General features: G+C 43.8%; 1 protein-coding gene across 2 annotated transcripts in view; it reads left to right on the top strand.

The window, feature by feature from the left end:
• PTPRT (protein tyrosine phosphatase receptor type T) overlaps nucleotides 1-20,024 on the top strand; it is a 619,644-nt gene that overhangs the window by 334,210 nt on the left and 265,410 nt on the right. The gene's annotated exons all lie outside the window — the stretch shown is intronic.

Below are 20,024 nucleotides of genomic sequence, written 5' to 3'. Positions count from 1 at the left end.
AACATGAAGGACAAAACAATGGGGCTTCTTCTGCTACCTTTTCATTGTTATGTCAGTAGTACTAGTAGCATGAGAATTTGGAGAGTTGCGGTGTAGCACCAAGCACTGTAAGCGGGCCCTTGCAGGGGGGGGAGGGGCAGCTAGGTACACTTGTCCTGGGCCTCAGAGGGCAAAGCCAGTTGGAGCAGTGTGTGGGGCTTCCAGGGTTCTGTTGGACTTAGGCTGTCATGCCAAGCACACCCCATGCCTCCCAGTCAACCAGGGACTCCCAGCCCTGGGCCTCAGACAAGCTCTACATGGGCCTGACTATAAACATACATTCAGAATATGCACTGTCTTGCTTTGCATGTTGTGGTATGTCAGACTATGGTTTCCTGGGACCACACGAACTTGCAGGCTACTTAAGAGATTCTTGTAAGCACTCTGCTCATCCCTGGCCTTCTTTGCTCTCACACTAAGCTAAGCTAAGCCAAACTAAAGCCAAGGTTTGGTTCAGTATACCATCTGAACCAGACTCGTGGTTAATCACTCTCCTCCCTAACCACATGGGGCAGCCAAGAATAAACCTTTACAGTCATACCTCGGGTTGAATATGCTTCATGTTGAGCGCGTTCGAGTTGCGCTCCGCGGCAACATGGAAGTAACGGGTTACTTCCAGGTTTTGCTGCTTGCGCGGACGCTCAAAATGACATCACGCACATGCGCAGAAGCAGCAAAAAGCGACGCGTGCGTGCGCAGACATGCCGTCGCTAGTTACGTTTGCTTCTGGATGTGAACGGGGCTCCGGAACGGATTCCGTTCGTATCCAGAGGTACCACTGTATATTTTTTGGAGAAGACAGTGAGAAGTGATTCACACTGTTTTTGAGTAGGCTATCATCTCTATAGTGGCACTCCATAAAAGAATGATGGAGACAGTAACAGCCAGAGCTCTGTGAAGCAGGTGACTTTTTAAAAAGTGTTTAAATAATCATTTGCAAAATAAAAAGGGTGGGGGAGGTGAAAAGCTTCCCTTCCCCAGTGCAAACCCACTTCTCATATTGGTGGATGAATTGTAGGCCTTGAAAGGGCCCCTCGAAGGGGCACCCTCAACAGGCAATGGATGGCTGGATGGGCTAGTTGAATTGACTGTAGACACTTCTGCCCTCAACTGAAACTCTGTGAAAACTTTGGGCCAGATCTTGCTTCATTGGTGGTCTTGGACTATAGCTCAGGTCTTTCCTCTTAGCACCCAGGTGTCGGTTGTTGTTGTTGTTTTGCTTTTGTTTTAATGTATTACAGGCAGTAATCAGCAGGTGGCTTTCAGAAGCTAGAGGGGAAGACAGGTTTTCTGTCGTTGTTGCTGGTGGTGTGAGAGGCGCAAAAAAAAAAGTGGAAAAAATAAACTATCATCCCAATAGGCTCGTTATCTGAGAACATGCCAGTCTCATCTTCTGTAAATCCTCCAACGATGAAGTCACTGTCAAATCCTAGAGCCTGAAGCCAAATTTTGTGTTGTAAAAGATTGTTTCAAATGACTCTAGTGGAAAACAGAGTGATTCTGAAAAGTCAAAGCTGCTAGAGATGGGAGGCTGGTTGCTTTATGAAACAGGATACTTGCAGCTGAGACTTGGTTGCCAGTCACAGCTCACAGTTTCTAATGTGAGACTTCACTATTCACAAGAGCTGACAGTTAAATGACAGGATGTGCATGCCCTATGAAGTAATCTGATATGATACTCTGCATCTGCTGGGCTTTGTGCACCTTCCATTTTAGTGTCGAATCTCACCCGCCCCCCAAAGTATTTAATGCTGCCCTAAGTTGGGCCATAAAAGGGAGAATTTCCAGCATTTGTCTGGTTCTCATAGAGAAGAAAACCCATGGTTCAACATTTGTTTTAGTGTAAAGGAAACATTTATAAGAATATTGAATTACAGAAAAACTACAAGAATTTCAAATCTCACACTTTTTCAAATCTCAGAGTTTTCTAGAGGAAACACAAATTTGACCACTCTTAATAAGAGAGCAATCCAGATAAATTAATAAAGGTTTTACTGTTGTAACAATTGTTTTCTCAAAATTTATCTTCTGTATCATGAAAATAAATAAAAACATAATAATAATAATAATAATAATAATAATAATAATAATAATAATAATAATAATAATATAGTTTTTATGTTGTCACCAACAACATTTGGATGTAGCCCACCTTTGCACAGGCTAACTAGCATGGGTACAGTTAAATATTAAATTGGGTGGTGGAAAACAGTCGTGTAGACAGTAATAGATAATTGACATTTGCTCACTTGCCACCTGTCTTTTCTTGTTGAAGAAAAATTCACCATCACAGAGATTTCACTTAGGTAGTGTCACGCTCCATTATTTGCTTTTTGATGAGAATGAGAATTGAGATGGAAGTTCGCCAGTTTCAGATCATGAGCCTCCCCTATGTCAATACAATTGATTAAATGTTCTTGGCTCTGAAGACAGAATAGAATGATAAATACCATTCCCTAAGTATGTCTTCAGCAGTTACTATCATTATCAATATATATATATATATATATATATATATATATATATATGGACACGGGTGGCGCTGTGGGTAAAACCTCAGCGCCTAGGACTTGCCGATCGCATGGTCGGCAGTTCGAATCCCCGCAGCGGGGTGCGCTCCCGCTGCTCGGTCCCAGCGCCTGCCTGTAGCACCCTGCTTGTGGTTAACGCTTAGCTGGAATGAAATATTCAACGCAGCAATAGAGAAATTAAAATAATAATTTATTTGTCAGACAAATAAATGAGAGGCACAGTGGTATATGGTTACCAAGCTCTGGCCTGGCCTCCTGCCATTATGGCCAGCACTTATATTTCCTTAATCCAGCCCCCCTTGCTCCTCCTGTGGCTGCATCTGTCCAACCAGCCTGGTTGGATTTCCTATTGGCTGATTGCTATAACTAATCACAAAAAGATACACCCATTTCCTTCTATCCTTATAAGGGAGACAAAGAGCTATATATAAATGACAAATAAGTAATAATATATCTTACATGGAATCTTAATTACCAGCTCACCTCTTGCCCTCCTTGCCCTATTGCCTTCTAAAACAAACGGTTAATCTTAAATTTTTATCTTGAACAGATGTCAGAGACCTTGGGTTCATATTCTCATGCATCATCAATGAAATATCTCCTTTTGGAGGTCTTTAAACAAAGGCCCGACAACCATCTGTCATAAGTGCCCGCTGGCGTCTTTCTGTCTTGCAGGGGAGCTGATTTAAATACAACTCTTACAACTATATGAAATAAGAATCTAGCATTTCTTAAATCCTTTGCATAATTACATTTAAGCCAGCATATTTCATACATAACATATATAGCTTTTTAGAAGGATAAATCTCCTCAAAGTAAAAGGAAGGAACAGTTTACAGCCTCAAAATAAAAGTGAAGAAAAAAGTCTATTCCCCTGTTTACACTCCCCTCCTTCTCCAGCCAGTTGTTTTGTTTTCCGTGTGCTCTTGGCCTTTTGTCCTGTGGCTCAAGTTTAAGAGAGGCCCAGGGTATCATTTTACTGTTTACCCACTCTTAATTATGTAGGGTCTGTGTAACCTTGGTCTTCAGCCTGTAATTCCAGCTTTTACGACTTTGAGAATTGTTTTGTGCTATAAATCAAGGGGGGCCCCTTGTCTTAGGAGAATGGCCAAGGTTTTCTCTGCCTGGCATGAAACATTTGTGAATTTAAGCCCATTTTAGACTTTATGAACCTGATCAAAATATAAGTCAATATAGACCTTGATTAAAAATGCAGTCTATATTCAGATGCCACATTCCCCCCTTTCAAGCTCAAGGACCTTGCTTCACACCAAGGTCCTTGATAGCTTGATCTTATGCCACATTCCTGAGGTAAGGCTCTGTATAGGGCCATGATATGAGGTAAAGTTTCATTTGAAACCATCTTGCTAATTGTACTTCTAAAACATGAAATGATACATGGCATCATACATAAAACCATTACCACTACTGTCAAGAAAAACAAGCAAGACAATAGTATCCCTTTGAGTCCTGTGACATTAGGTAACCAATTGGTGAGCCATCCCATATCCCATCCTTCCTTGTGGCCAACACACGGATTGCCTCACCATTATCAGAAATGTTAAAGCAACAGGCATTCCCTGTCAAGTTCAAGACTCCACATAGACCTCCCTGCTTGGCAAGTACATAATCCATTCCCATTTTCAGCTGCAAAATGGGGCTCTACTTTCATCCAACTGTTGTGCAATAAGTCTCAAACTCTGGGCCGTTGCATTGGTTACAAGTTCCTCTACTGCTTGTAATTGAATTATTCTGTTTAGATTATAAATAGGATCCCGTGCCCCTTGTATGAGCTCACCAGGATTCCAGGAGGCAGGATCATAATAGGCTATAATGCGCTCTGGCGGCCAATCATCAGTACCGCTCCAACTTTGGGTACTTCCTCCTGCTATACGAGAAATATCAGCATTCCTTCGTGTTCGCTTAGCTGAACTAGTGGGCAAATCCACATTGGTGGTAATACCCATCCCAGGAAACAAGTCCCACTCCATTTGGAAGGGAGTTTCTTGTATGCCCATTCTCCACATATCCACCACAACCATCGGGTCTGAGGTTTTTGGTACGTGGAGTACAGAAGGCGAAAATATCAAAAGAGGCAGAGAGTTCACAGTGCAGTATGTTAGATTGCCTTTTTCTGTCACAGTTGTGTTCCATACCACTTCCCATGCATGAATAAAAGGAGGTGCACAGGGCAAGGTATTCCGAGTTCGATAGGTAGTACCGTGTGCCCAGGTATGACTATTCTTAATATAATCCCAAGTATAGTGACAATGAGAAGAGCCTATCATAGTAGAATCAGCTGCATCTGATGATTTATGTACACAGAATTCCCCTTGTACAGGTATAACTCGTAATGGTTTAGTTGAGTTCCATCCGGGGAAATTCTGTATTTCTGTTTGGTGTGGCATTTCGCTTACCATACCAATGGCATCTAATGGTATCGGTAATAAGGGCATACCTCCCTCTGAATCATCTGGCCCAAGAGAGCAAACAAGGCAATTGGTCCTATTTGCAACATTGGCTACCATTTCAGCTAAACCTACCCACATATTGTGGTCATAGCTGAATCCATATTTAGCAAATTTGGTCAGATTCAAGGACCCTTCCCCTTACCAAGGGATCAGGATTAATAATAAAATCATGTTGATGTCTAGCATATGCATTCCTTCCACAAAAGATTACCTTATTGTGATAGCATAAAACTATTAGTCCCAATATAATTCCCCCAGTGACAGAAATGGGGAACCACCAAGACCAAAACATATATCCCAAGGATCCCCAATGTGTAATATCTCTGATAATTGTTCCACAAGGGGGCAGTCAATCAATTGTATAAGAGAATCTTCCCTTTCACAATCGCTGGTTCAGATGCTCCTCAAGCTTCAGGCGTGCGCAGGTCAGCCAGCTTCCAGATTGTGGCTGCAGCAGGCCGGTCGTCTAATGTTGCCCGTGACCTAGCCCGTTCCCCGTAGGGCTAGATACAGGGGTTTTTGGAGAGAGTCAGTTTTAAAGGATTAGAGGGGTCACCTTTGCACGTCCAACTGCCTTCGGACTTCTTCAAACGGGAGTGATGAATCCAGGGGGTCACCTCAGCTACCTTCACCGCTGTTGGAGTAGAGAGCAAGACGGTGTAAGGTCCACGCCACTTAGGTGCAAGTGGATCACGTTTCCACTCTTTCACCCATATGCTATGCCAGCCTGGAGCTGATGAATCTGCTCAGCAATGCTGCACGGCGTGTGCTTGAGGGCCCACCTGTTAAGATAAAAAAACAAACAAACACGGGAGAGAGACAAAAACACGGGAGAGAGATTGCACTTGTCCCTGTGTCACATGGTCTCCTATTTGTTTGAGGTCAGTTGGAATATCCTGAACAAAGGAGGGCGGCCTCCCATACAGGAGCTCAAAAGGTGACAACTTAAGTCTTTTTGTGGGTAACACATCTACCCTCCTGAGACTTTAGACATATTAGTGGGCTTCTGGCATGCCCTGCAGATACCTTGCACAAGCGTCTGGCGGTAGGTGGTAAGCCTGGCCAGGTGAATCGCATTGTTTGGATCCCAATTAGGATCTTCCAAGGGAAAGTTGTCCTGGAGATGACGGTCAATATTATAAATATTTCCCACTCTGGCCTGCTCACGCAAATATATCTGTGCCTTTTCAATTATGTCTCTCCTTTCCTCAGTGGTGAAGAGAGTATTCAGGAGCTGGCGACAATCTGTCCAAGTAGGACTATGAGTATTTACTATTGAGGTCACGAAGTCCATCATAGTCTGAGGTTTTTCTGCGAAAGATGGGGCGTTTTCCAATTCATCAGACTGTAGTTGTGAATGGAATACATTGCAGGGTCGAAGTTCGAGGTGGCCGTGGTCCAGGTTGCCCATTAACCAGCACAGGCTCCTCAAGTGCATCAAATACTCTTCTAAGAGGGGCTACTACGTGACCTTTTTCTTCACTTTGCTCTAGGGGCCTCAAATCATAGGGGATGGTATTTGTCCCAAGGCGTTCTTTTAGCAGCTTAATACGCCTGGCTGTATTGCTTGCTGACCGATTAAGGTCTCCCTGTAACTTCTGTAATAATTCTCTAGGACTTGGATGTACAGGGGTTTGGGGTAGGCAATCAGTTGTTCCACTAAAAGAGACTGTAGATGGAGTTCTACTGGGACTCACAGATGGAATAACCACTTCTGCTTGGGCTTCATTATAGGACTCCAATGCCTCCTGAAGATATTTATCATAATCTATCAAGGAGTCAAGTTCTGTGTCTCTACCCCCATTATTCGTTCCACTTTCTTGCCTTGGGGTTACAACTGGTGGAGGGTTTGAATTAGGCTCCCTTCGATGTGGAGCATAGAGTGGAGGTGGAAACACCTCTTCCTCTGGTCCCTCAAAAATGGGTTTGAGTTTATTTGGCAAGATTCCTTTCCTAGCTTCGGCTTTTACAGCCAATAATTTGCATCGTTGGACTTTGCATTCCCTTATCCATGGAGGATTTTTATTTAATGTGCTCAGCCAGGAATCTATATATGAAAATTGTTCTGGGCACCCTCCAGTTTCTTTGGTGATGTTAGACCAAAGTTTGCTTACTAAATTTATATCAAAGGTTCCCTGAGATGGCCATTCAGTATTTTGTTTTGGCCATTCTAGTTCACATAACGTTCTCAAGCGCCCTGGCGTCATTTTGACTCCATATGCCCCTGAGAAGGCTTTCTTAAAATTATTTAACATACATTCAAGAGGTGTATTTCCCCCCTTTGAACCCCCAACTCCCATTGTATGGCCCTGTGAAGTATCCACTCAGTCACTCACACACACACCTTACTGGGAAACGAAGTAGTACTCACTCCACACTTAGGTCAGTTACACATTGTACTTTCTCACACATGCAATGTGCTAGATACTTCAACCACACTCTACCTCCCAATCTTCCCTTTTCCCTACACCAGATCACCATCTGATGTACCCAGCCACCTAGCGTACTCAGTTCCCCTTTACTGAGACGCAGAAGTTTGATCAGGACTTCTCTTCCTCCCAATTAATTGGAGGGCCAAAACCCTTTAGTGCACTTACCCTTAGCTGGTTCCGTTTCCCCCCGGTCCGTCGCCGTCGGTGGGCAGGGTATCAGACAGACGAGACTGCTGCGTTCCCCTGGAAAAAATTTTTCCATTGCGCGCTGGGTAGGCAGTGTGGTCCTCTGTCTTGTACCCCGTCCAGTAAGGCGAAGGGGCTGCGTTCCAGCAGACCACTGATCCGAGTCACGGCACCATAAAATGTAGCACCCTGCTTGTGGTTAACGCTTAGCTGGAATGAAATATTCAACGCAGCAATAGAGAAATTAAAATAATAATTTATTTGTCAGACAAATAAATGAGAGGCACAGTGGTATATGGTTACCAAGCTCTGGCCTGGCCTCCTGCCATTATGGCCAGCACTTATATTTCCTTAATCCAGCCCCCCTTGCTCCTCCTGTGGCTGCATCTGTCCAACCAGCCTGGTTGGATTTCCTATTGGCTGATTGCTATAACTAATCACAAAAAGATACACCCATTTCCTTCTATCCTTATAAGGGAGACAAAGAGCTATATATAAATGACAAATAAGTAATAATATATCTTACATGGAATCTTAATTACCAGCTCACCTCTTGCCCTCCTTGCCCTATTGCCTTCTAAAACAAACGGTTAATCTTAAATTTTTATCTTGAACAGATGTCAGAGACCTTGGGTTCATATTCTCATGCATCATCAATGAAATATCTCCTTTTGGAGGTCTTTAAACAAAGGCCCGACAACCATCTGTCATAAGTGCCCGCTGGCGTCTTTCTGTCTTGCAGGGGAGCTGATTTAAATACAACTCTTACAACTATATGAAATAAGAATCTAGCATTTCTTAAATCCTTTGCATAATTACATTTAAGCCAGCATATTTCATACATAACATATATAGCTTTTTAGAAGGATAAATCTCCTCAAAGTAAAAGGAAGGAACAGTTTACAGCCTCAAAATAAAAGTGAAGAAAAAAGTCTATTCCCCTGTTTACACTCCCCTCCTTCTCCAGCCAGTTGTTTTGTTTTCCGTGTGCTCTTGGCCTTTTGTCCTGTGGCTCAAGTTTAAGAGAGGCCCAGGGTATCATTTTACTGTTTACCCACTCTTAATTATGTAGGGTCTGTGTAACCTTGGTCTTCAGCCTGTAATTCCAGCTTTTACGACTTTGAGAATTGTTTTCTGCTATAAATCAAGGGGGGCCCCTTGTCTTAGGAGAATGGCCAAGGTTTTCTCTGCCTGGCATGAAACATTTGTGAATTTAAGCCCATTTTAGACTTTATGAACCTGATCAAAATATAAGTCAATATAGACCTTGATTAAAAATGCAGTCTATATTCAGATGCCACATGCCAACCTAGCAGTTCGAAAGCACCCCCGGGTGCAAGTAGATAAATAGGGACCGCTTACTAGCGGGAAGGTAAACGGTGTTTCCGTGTGCGGCTCTGGGTCGCCAGAGTAGCTTCATCACGCTGGCCACGTGACCCGGAAGTGTCTGCGGACAGCGCTGGCTCCCGGCCTCTAGAGTGAGATGAGCGCACAACCCTAGAGTCTGTCAAGACTGGCCCGTACGGGCAGGTGTACCTTTACATATATATATATATATACACACACACATATATATATATATATATATATAATTTTATCCTACTTTCCCCCCTAATTTCAGCTGTTACAATAAAAAACAGCACAGCAGCCACCCTTTCATTAAAAGCAGTCAATTCCCAAAAGCCTGTTAGAAGAAGAAAGTCTTCACCTGCCAGCAGAAAGACAGCAAAGAGGGAGCCAGTCTAACATATTTAGGGAGGGAGTTAAGCCTGGGAGCATCCACCGAGAAGGCCCTGTCCTATATCCCTACCAAGTATACCTGTGAGGGTGGCCTCTCTGCCTGACTCTTGGGTCTCACTTCAGATGACACCCTCTCTCCTCAGGCCATAGCCCTCACTCATCCTGCTTTGTAACCAAAATATTTTTGCTTGGCTGGAATATGTCAATGAATCATGATAGTGCTCCTATTTGCACAGCAGCAGGATGAGAGAGGTGTTTGAGTGTGTGTAGACACTAGTCTACTGTAGAAAAGTAAAATTTACATTTGATTTTCCACCGGCTGTTGCTTCTGCCTCTGCTCAACACTGGCATGTGGTCCTCAGAAGGTGGCCCAGAAAGAAATGTGGCTATTGGGTTGAAAAGGATTCCGTACCCTTGAAGTAAGTGCTGACAGAGACGGCTTCAGCCATGCCTGATATATTCATTTTCCTAGAATTCTGGTACTCTGGAGAGATGAGGGTGTTGGGTTTGGCTGGACTCTGGAACCACCTTCTCTGGTGCTTTCATGAACTGTGCACCCACTCCCCACACAAGGGAATAAATGAAAGTGGTGGTTACTGGCCTACAGTACTACATACATTGCCACCCCAAACATCTGCCACTGCGTCTGAGGGTCATTTGAGGACCCCCAGGACTTGCAGGGTCCCAGACCTAGGCCTCACAGCCCATGGGCAATGGCAGTACAGGGTGTAGAATTATTTTGCTGCATTTTATAAAATGAAGTGAGCCAAAATGCTCTCATACTGAAGTCTTATCTTTTAAAAAAGGGATCACAGATATATAGATCCACAATCCTCCTAGCCTAATATCATCTACCAGGCTTTTCCATGGATTAATAACTCGCTATTCCAAACTTGATTTATGTCTGCTGTTACAATATATCAATGTGCTTTATGCATCTTTCTCTTTCCCTCTCTATTCTGAGCATGGCTCTGTTGAAGTCATATTTATGGGCCCCCAAGGTGTCTGCAGAAACAAGAGGGCACTATATTGATGATACAATTAATACAATATCATTATCTTTTTCTAAGACGGCAGGTGGGCAGCATCACAGTATATTAGTGAAATATTATGTGATTTTGAGATAAAATTCCCTGAGACTGAGGGGAAAGCATCATAGATGAAAATCTCGTTTTTTTCAAATGCTTAATGCTCCAATCGATATGACCAGGGACTGCAGCATTTTGTGGCATTTCTTTTGCCGGTTTGTCATAAGATTTTGCTCTCCAAAATAGGATTCTGTTTAGTAGAAGGAGCCAACTGTTTTCAATGCATCCTCTTTTTCTTATCTATTAGCTCCAAGTGGAGCACAGTACCTGGGAAGGCTTGTTTTTTTTCTGCTTCAGTGGTAAATTTGGAAAGTGACTTGATTATTATTTTAATAAATGCTCAGAAAGACAGGCTGTAACATGCCTATTCTTGCTGCTCATATTATCTCTCTAGCTTGAAACCTTTAAAACAAAAGATGTTGCTATTATGGTACAATGAAATTGAAGCAATTTGCTGGTGCAATATTTCCATAACATTTTCAGTCTGATAAGAACGGAACAAGAAATGTGAACTTTACTTATCATCATCACAATAACCTTAAGATGTAAACTCCTTGAATTATCCTAGTCTCTTCTTCCATGTACAGTGATACCTCGGGTTAAGAACTTAATTCGTTCTGGTGGTCCGTTCTTAACCCGAAACTGTTCTTAACCTGAGGTACCACTTCAGCTAATGGGGCCTCCTGCTGCCGCTGCGCCGCCACCACATGATTTCTGTTCTCATCCTGAAGCAAATTTTTTTAACTTGAGGTACTATTTATGGGTTAGTGGAGTCTGTAACCTGAAGCGTCTGTAACCTGAAGCATCTGTAACCCGAGGTACCACTGTATCTCTTGTGCTTTCTGACTTCTTTACATAATGCACCCTATTAATTTGTTAGTTTCTGAGTCTTTTCCATGTCCCCACCTGAATGTTGTCTATCTTTCTTTCACGATTATCTTCTCTTCGGCACCCAGCACATTGCTAGAGTACTTCTTCTTCTTCTTCTTCTTCTTCTTCTTCTTCTTCTTCTTCTTCTTCTTCTTCTTCTGTGCTCACTTGTAGCCGACTAAGATTGTCTTCCATGAATATGGTCTTAACATTGTGTCCATAAGTGAGTGTGGAGGCCAATTCTGGATCTGCACATCCTTCCACAGTGTGGACAAAGGTTTCTGGGCAGGAGTTGATCACAGTGAGAATTTGACAAATGTGTCTTGCTCTTAGAGTACAACAAAGACCTGAACAACTTGAACAGTGCATTGTTTGGTACCCCCTGGCAAGGAAGCAAGTGGCAGAAATGAAATTTCACCAAGTGACAAGGATTGTTGCATTCTACATTTGGTTAGTTGGTTGTGGATTTCCATAGCTGAAGCAAAGGGGAAATGTTTATTTAGGACTTGTTCCATTTGAATGACAAAATAATTACACACTCACCTTTTCCCTCAGTGTGAGAAGGGAAAACCTTTACAAGACTTGGAATAAAAGTTTCCCCTATTCCTTCTGTCTCTGTTTTGCGTTGCTGCAGAATGGGAATCAGTTCAAGTTGTACTGTGAGTGTGTGGGTGACTCAATCGAGAAAGGTGGCTCTTTTCACGATCAAAGGTGTAGCATGCCCTGGAGCAGATTTTGATGGGAGTCATCAAAATTGTGTGTTTGTCTCACTATACTTTTCTTCATTTTCCCATTCCTTTTGACCTCCCTTGGCCCATAAAACCCACATGTTCAAACTGCTGTGGCAGAAAAAATACAATGTACTTGCTGATGTTTATAGCCTGTGAAATAGTAAGACCTGGTTCACAGTTTGTCTGTCTTTTCCATAGAACTAATAATACTGGCAAACATAGTTATGTAAAGGAAGAAGTTGCCAAATAAGTCTTCTTTTCACATGTAGTTATTCATCATTTATTTTTATATACCACTTAATGCCAAAATAGGCTTCTAAGCAGCTTAAAAAGGTAAAGGTAAAGGTACCCCTGCCCGTACGGGCCAGTCTTGCCAGACTCTAGGGTTGTGCGCCCATCTCACTCAAGAGGCCGGGGGCCAGCGCTGTCTGGAGACACTTCCGGGTCACATGGCCAGCGAGCCAGAGCCGCACACGGAAACGCCGTTTACCTTCCCGCTTGTAAGCGGTCCCTACTTATCTACTTGCACCCGGGGGTGCTTTCGAACTGCTAGGTTGGCAGGCGCTGGGACCGAACGACGGGAGCGCACCCCGCCGCAGGGATTCGAACCGCCGACCTTTCAATCGGCAAGCCCTAGGCGCTGAGGCTTTTACCCACAGCGCCACCTGCGTCCCTCTAAGCAGCTTAACAAAGTATAAAAAAAACCAAAAAAAACCCACCAATAATCACTATCCATAATGAAAATATGCAATAAAACAATTTCACTTAAGCTACACAGCTATGAACATCAGAGATTGGGGTCCAGAGATCCAGGGAATACCTGAGTAAAGAGGTGCATCTTATATTTCAGCAAAGGGTGCATTCCATAAATCTGGTACCACCAGTGAGAAAGCACTGCAGTAAACTGGAAACCATCAGGACCTGGCAAGACTATCAGAATTTGTTGATCTTCATGCCCTTACCAGGCACTGGAGATGATGTCAGTCTTTGACTCAGTGCCTCAGTAGTGTATTATCTTTGAGACCTGGAAGAGGTGAAAAGTAGAGTGCATTTTACACACACACACACACACACACACATCAATATAAATGTCTTTTTTGTTCTCAGTGGCAATGTGTTTTAAGAAGTTATCTTTTGTTTCTGTAACTGCCACAAAACACACACATACACAGTTCTGAGATTATTTCCATATTCAGTACTTGTGGTTTAAGTGGCCTCACCAGGCATGGTCATATATTGTGCAATGGTGCCGGAACTAAACTCAACAATTGAGCATCCCTCAATGGACAGATCTGTCAGTTTTGATTTCTCTCAGTTTCTCTCTTTTCCAGTCTTATGCTCTGTTATCCACCCTCCCAATTTTTTTGGTGATATATCCTTTTGAAAGCCCGCCAAAAAATCATCAGCATTTGGGCTCCCCATTTCAGTGCGCTTTTCTCCTCCTATATACATTTGCATCTGGGATGTTGCTTTATACGCACACTTTTGCGAGCCATTTGCCCTAATATAATGCATGTGGTATGTTATTTTCACTGACTTAATGGAGTCAATGGAGCACACTTTTTGCTCCAAATATGCATTGTTTGCACTTTATTTGGTAGGAGAGCTGCCTCACAAAATCCAGTAAAGTACAAATTTCAGAGTATAACTGCATGTCAGTATGAATATCATTTCAGGGACTGTAAAGTAGGCAGACTCACAATAAAATCTGGTTTGAACTGAATTTCTCCTTTATCCCAAGCAGGGAGTAGATGGAAGCAGAAAAACAGGAGCCACACATGAAGCTGGGTTGAAAACACCCCTCAATTTTGTCCCTGGTACGCAATAATTAATATATTAAAATACACAATGAAACAACCCCATTGAGCATATTTTAAATATAAACATCCATAGTTATAATATGTAACGAAGCAATCCCATTAGAATTCAGTGATTAAAACAGGAGGCACAGGTCAATGTTGCTGACATCCCAGCAGTTGCTGACAGGAGAAAACCAAACCATTGTGCTTGTTGGGTTAACTGGGGGACGAAAGAGGATATTAAGGCAAAATATGTTGTGAGCTGCTCATGTTGTCTGCAGCCACCAATTTGAAGGTTTGGTTGGTATCCTATTGCAGTGGTGGACTGAGCTGTCTGCTCAGACCGCTAGGCATGCTTAAGCTCCTCCCATTAAGATTTGTGACCCCTCCCATTCCCTCCATCTTGCGGAGTTCTGATAACATCACTTAAGGTTGTATTCAGCACAGTGCTAACAAAGTGTTTAGATTTGAGGATGGTGCAGGCATGCAAAAAGTGAGGACAGCTGGGAGAATCCATTGCGCTAGCACAGGAGAGGATAACTTTTTAAAAATATATATATTTACTGTATTAAAATTATATACCGCTCTTCATCTGAGGATCACAAGGCAGTTTACAGTATTAAAGATATATTTAACACAAAAACAAACAATATGCCCCTCACACAAGGCCATAGATTGTTTAATTAGCCAAAGGTCTAGTAAAAGAGGAATGTTTTCACCTGGTGGGACTTAAAGGGGAGCGAAACTTGCAGAAAGGGTTTAAGACAGCCCTCACATTCCTGTTTGAGCCCCTGGATGCTCGAATGGGAGCACAGAAGCTGTCTTAATGTCTTTGTCAAAGCCTCTTTGATGTACCTTACACACACTTTTGCACATGGCTTTAATCTCATTTGGTGAGTGCTGATTAAATCCTGTTGCTTTGCTGTGTGATCTTGAGGCCTGCTTGGAATGTGAGTGCCCAGTGAATGCAGGATTAAATTCTGTCCTCCTGCTCATCAGCTGACACCACTAGTGACATCAACTAATGGATGAGTGCCTATGATTTGAGAAAACAGCCTTGTGGCCCAAATTAGGCTCCCTGGTAGGCCAAGACTGGCCTATAGGCCAGAGACTCCACACCCCTGCACTAGTGCAAATGACTGAGCAGGCACAACAATTTGGTTGAATGCCTCCCGTAGTTGTGAATCAAAACCCAGGTCTTTCCAGTATTTCCAGTTTGGGTGGAAAAGCGAAATAATGTACTGCCCTTTCTCTGGATTTTCTCCCCTCTCTTTTTAAATGCCAGGCATAGACAACAGCAGAGTCTACTCCTCTCCAATAATCCAGCTCATTCCCAGCCTCCAGCCAACGAGTCCTGGCACTGTTGCTTACAGTCTCCCCCTTGATCCCCACCATGTCAGGAAGAAAATGGTTGCTTCCTCCTAAGTGTGCTTCTCCAGTTATTTCCAGATAATTAAAGAACACACATTTATCTTTGTGATATACTTTTGCTGGCTATGATCCAACATCATTATCCTATCCCTGCATGATGGCGGCAGCCTTGCTACAGGGGATTTAGTCTTGCTGTGAATGAATAACAACTTCTGATCCTAAAGTCCTAATAAATCAGGGCAGGGGCAGATGCTTGCAGCAGTACAGGAAAGAAAAGGTAGCAAAGCATTCCTGAAATAGCAGGTTATTGCTGTGGTTTATTATTTATTATTATTATTATTATTATTATTATTATTATTATTAGTCTATAAAGCCCTTCATCCAAGGATCACAGGGCAATTTACAATATAAAAAGACATACCATAGTAACAAGCAAAAATAATCCCCTCCCCACAGTTTAAATGGCCATAGATTGGGGCAGGGGGCAAAATGTATAGTTCATTTTGGCTGGATGCATAGCTCCAAAGTGCTATGCACATTCTCCAATAAGAGAAAGCTCCAAGCAGAGTTTTAAAATCACAAAAGCAAGCAGCAGTACAGCATGTAAAACCTTTCAAGTATCCTGTTCTAGGTACTACCAAAGCTTCCCCAATTCTATCCCTCTTAGCGTTGAACAGAACACACACTTCATTGAGTTTAAAAATGCTTTACTTACAAAGTTCCAAAGGCCAAGTGCATGCATTTATCCAAGCAGCAGCAAGTAAACACGGACAGAAATCTTGAGATGCAAAATATAGTGAAATAGCTCTAAGCATGCAGTCTGAGCTTCTAGCAAGCAAGCAAGCTCAGTCCTACTTCCGGGGGGGGGGGAATGACCTAGCTTGGCCCTCCAGATGTTTTTGGCCTACAACTCCCATGATCCCTAGCTAGCAGGACCAGTGGTCAGGGATGATGAGAATTGTAGTTTCAAATCATCTGGAGGGCCAAGTTTGAGGAAGCCTGACTGAATCTGAGGAAGCCTAGCTGAATCTAGGAATACAATTATATGATCTCAGTGCCTATGCATTAACTAGCCCTAACCTTGCTACTTATAGTTGACTGCAATTTCCCACAGATTGTTCAATTAGCCAAAAGCCTGGTTGAAGATGAATGCTTTCGACTGGCACCTAAAGGGGTATAATGAAGGTGCCAGGCGAGCCTCACTTGAGAGAGCATTCCACAAGCAGGGAGCCATGGCAGAAATGGTCCATTCTAATGTTGCCACACTCTGAATCTCTAGCATAGGAAGCACATGGAGAAGGGCCTCAGATGATGATTGGAGGGTCCATGTGGTTTCATATGGCCCTTGAGGTGGTCCTTGAGGGATTGGCTGGGTGGGTGAGCTTCATGGGTAATAAATGCTTTGATTATTATTATTATAGGGCTAGATGAGCTACACACAGTTCAGTGACATCTTGTGTGAGCCCTAACCTTTCTTCATCATTAGGAACATCACTGTCATTATCCAACAAGTGCCCTTGATACGCACACAGCTATTTTTCACACGTTTCAGCTACAACGGAAGGACGTTTTTGGGGGGTGGAGTGAAGGAACTGTTAGAATTCCTGCTCCATGATTGTAGTCATGGGATCACTGCTGGAAAAAACACCATGTTTTCAAGAGAATTCCCCACACCTGCAGAGCAGATTTTGAAGGGAGCTTTCAGGAGGGAAGAGAGGGAAAATGGAATTGTGTTGTGCCAGTGGAAGTCTGCTCTTCTCATGCATGGTGTAAGGGACTGGACTGAAGGGGACGAGATTGAGGAGGAATGGTGGAGACCACCCGCCTTCTCCTGAAGCTTCCAGAGAAGAGGAAGGCAGTATTGAATTACAGCAGAGGTTTGAGGAAGGTCACAGCTCAGAGACAGGCAAACAGAAGAGTTGGGACATGTTTGGGGAGCAGGGAGGGGGGAGCCAGAGCCAGGGGAGCCAGTTGACATGTTAACACTGGAGAGTATTTCTGACCCCCCTTCTCCCAGAACGTGGCATTCATTGAGAGTGCAAGAGCAAAGGAGTCAGAGACAATTGGCCATTGGTGGCCACTGTAAAGGGAAGTGCTACTGCTAGGAAGGGAAGGGGGAGGGAACTCGAAGAGCTGGGAGGCTGATTTCATTCCTTTTGTCTGTCGCTGTGGTGATGGAATAAACTCATTGGTAGGAAACTTCCTTGTTTTCTCTGCTTCTTGCTGCCACAAGGGGAGAGATAGCATTCCCTGAAGCCTGGCACATGGACAGTATTGGACATGACCCAAAGAGGCGATCCTCACAAGCCGCTAAAGTAAATTGCTAAAGGAAATTTCATAAATTTATTTGTGAAAGCCCACTTCATTTTCAGTTATGCCTTACAGATATTGAGTTAACGACTCTTTGTCGGACACAATGGTCTGTCGTCTCCTGGATGGCGGGTTTAGGACCTAAAAATGTAGTAACCAAGAGGAATGATATTTGGACCCCTGTAACAAAGAAGTGAACAGCTGCACCTTCCATCTGGAAAGAGGCTGTGAATCTTGTCTTTCCTTGCAACAACATAGGAAATGGACTTATATCAGGCCAGGATGTTTGCCTATTTATCCTAGTATTGACTACTCTGCTTAGCAGAGAAGCAAAGATGAAACATTTAAAGCAGGGGTCAGCAAACTTTTCCTGTGGGGGGCTGGTTCACTGCCCCTCAGAACTTGTGGCTGGCCGAACCGCGCGTGCACACACACACCTTCCCTCCCTCCCTCCCTCCTTCCCTTGGAGACAGAGCCGCTGAGATCTCCACTCACCACGTTCAGATGGAGTGGGCTGGGCTGGGGAGGGGCCGCAGCCACCCCTCTGGGAAGGGCCCCTACCCCCGGGTGTCCATGACCGTGCTGCTAATGTGCCACCGCTGTGCAGCACAGAGGAGTCCTCCTCCTCCTCCTCCTCCTCTTCTTCCTCCTCCTCCTCCTCCCCCCTCCTTGCAGGCTCTCTGCTCCCACTTCTTCCTGCCCCATCGCTTTTCCTCCTCCCTTCTCGGAGCCAGACGTCAACAAGGCACCCTGCCCTGCGCCTCGCCCTGATTGGAGCAGTGAGCCTCAGGAAGGGTCGCCATTGGCTGCCGGCTTGTGTCAAACTGGCCAATGGAGGGGAGGCCTGAGGTTGCTAAGGCTTCAGATTGGCCAGCATCACAGAAGTCTGAGCAACCTCGGAGCATGCTGGCAGATGTAGTCCCAGGAAAGCTCCTCTCCGCAGAGCTAAACTGGAACTAAACTGGCACGACACGGCGACTGACCGAGTGGACAGCAGGCTCCGTGGGCCGGATTTACGACCCTGGTGGGCCTTATCTGGCCCCCAGGCCTTAGTTTGCCAACCCATGATTTAAAGCAAGCCTTTTGCTTGTGAAGCAGTTGTTATTATTTTCTTTTTTTGTTCTCAGAGCACAATATTGTCTCCGAGTAATCTTTGGCACTGTATTAGTGCAACATGTTTGTCATCACAGGCAGATGTCTGCTTGGTTTCAAATGGGAAGGTATTTAACAGAAAGGGCACAGGTGTGTAATAAAGTGACTGGGTGCACCATGGGAGATGGAAAAGCAATGAAGTCTAAGCTAATTTGCCATAGCCATGTCACAGGAAGCAGTGATGAATTAACCAAGACATATTGTCCATCAGTAGAATTTAGGAGCAGAAAGGGACATGAGATTAAAAGATAAGAAATGGAGTTTGGGGGGTGCTTAATACGATTTGTCTAATTCTCCTTGGGATACAGACACATTATGGGTCTAATGCTTCCGTGGAGATGAGGATATCCAGAAAGGTAGTGTTACATTCTTAATTGGATATAGTGGCAGCTTCTACAGCACGTTAGCCTTGGAGGGGCATTTCGTACATTAACAAGACCAAGCCTTTGGCTGTTAGAGGAAGGAGAGTAATTCCTGGGATAGGAAGGTGGTAAGGAGAATCACATCATAATAAATGCCTTGCTGGTTAGGATAGGATTCTTCTTCTTCGTCGTCTTTGTCTTCTTCTATTGGGAGGGCCAAAGGGACCTCAGCCCCTAGGAGTTGGCTCCTCTTAGTATATTTGAGTTGCTGTTCTGGATGTTCTGCAATCATAGAATCATAGAACTGTAGAGTTGGATGGGACCCTGAGGATCATCTAGTCCAACCCCCTGCAATGCAGAAAAATGCAGTTGTCCCACCCAGGGATTGAACCTGCTCCCTTGACATTCTCAGCACCACACACTAACTGAGCTATCCAAGCTGATTGATGATTCCCTGCTCCTTGCAATACTCCTTACAAAACTGTGACCTGTTCTGTTTTATCTTCTGGGCCATTCATCCCTGACTCTTAAGTCCACAGTACTCACCCACATTGATTCAGAGACCCCACCCATTAAGGAATAATTTTTAATACTAAGAACCTGATACTGAAGCTTTCTGAAAGGTCTCAGATCTTCCAAGTACAATCTGCAGTCCAATCAAGTCTGTTTGGGTGGTTGCAGCACTCAGCCACATAAAATGGCAGAATAAGGTAACTCACCTGCTTGCTGAATATAGTGATTTGAATCATGATGCAAACATTTCTGTATACATGAAGCTAGGAATTCCTCACAATCCCTTCTTTTTCCTGATCCGTGCATGAAATCAGCTTGTGTCTGGAGCGTGAGATTTAAGTATAACTGTGTCTCGATGCACACATAAATGCAGCCCTTGTAAATGTTATTGAGAAGCTATCATCATAAGAGCATTAGGGCTTCCTTTAT

The sequence above is a fragment of the Podarcis muralis genome, chromosome 5, assembly GCF_964188315.1.
Source record: "Podarcis muralis chromosome 5, rPodMur119.hap1.1, whole genome shotgun sequence".
In the NCBI taxonomy this organism is placed as follows: Eukaryota; Metazoa; Chordata; class Lepidosauria; order Squamata; family Lacertidae; genus Podarcis; species Podarcis muralis.
Note: the sequence above shows the minus strand (reverse complement) of the source record. Positions and strands in the feature narration are given on the sequence as shown.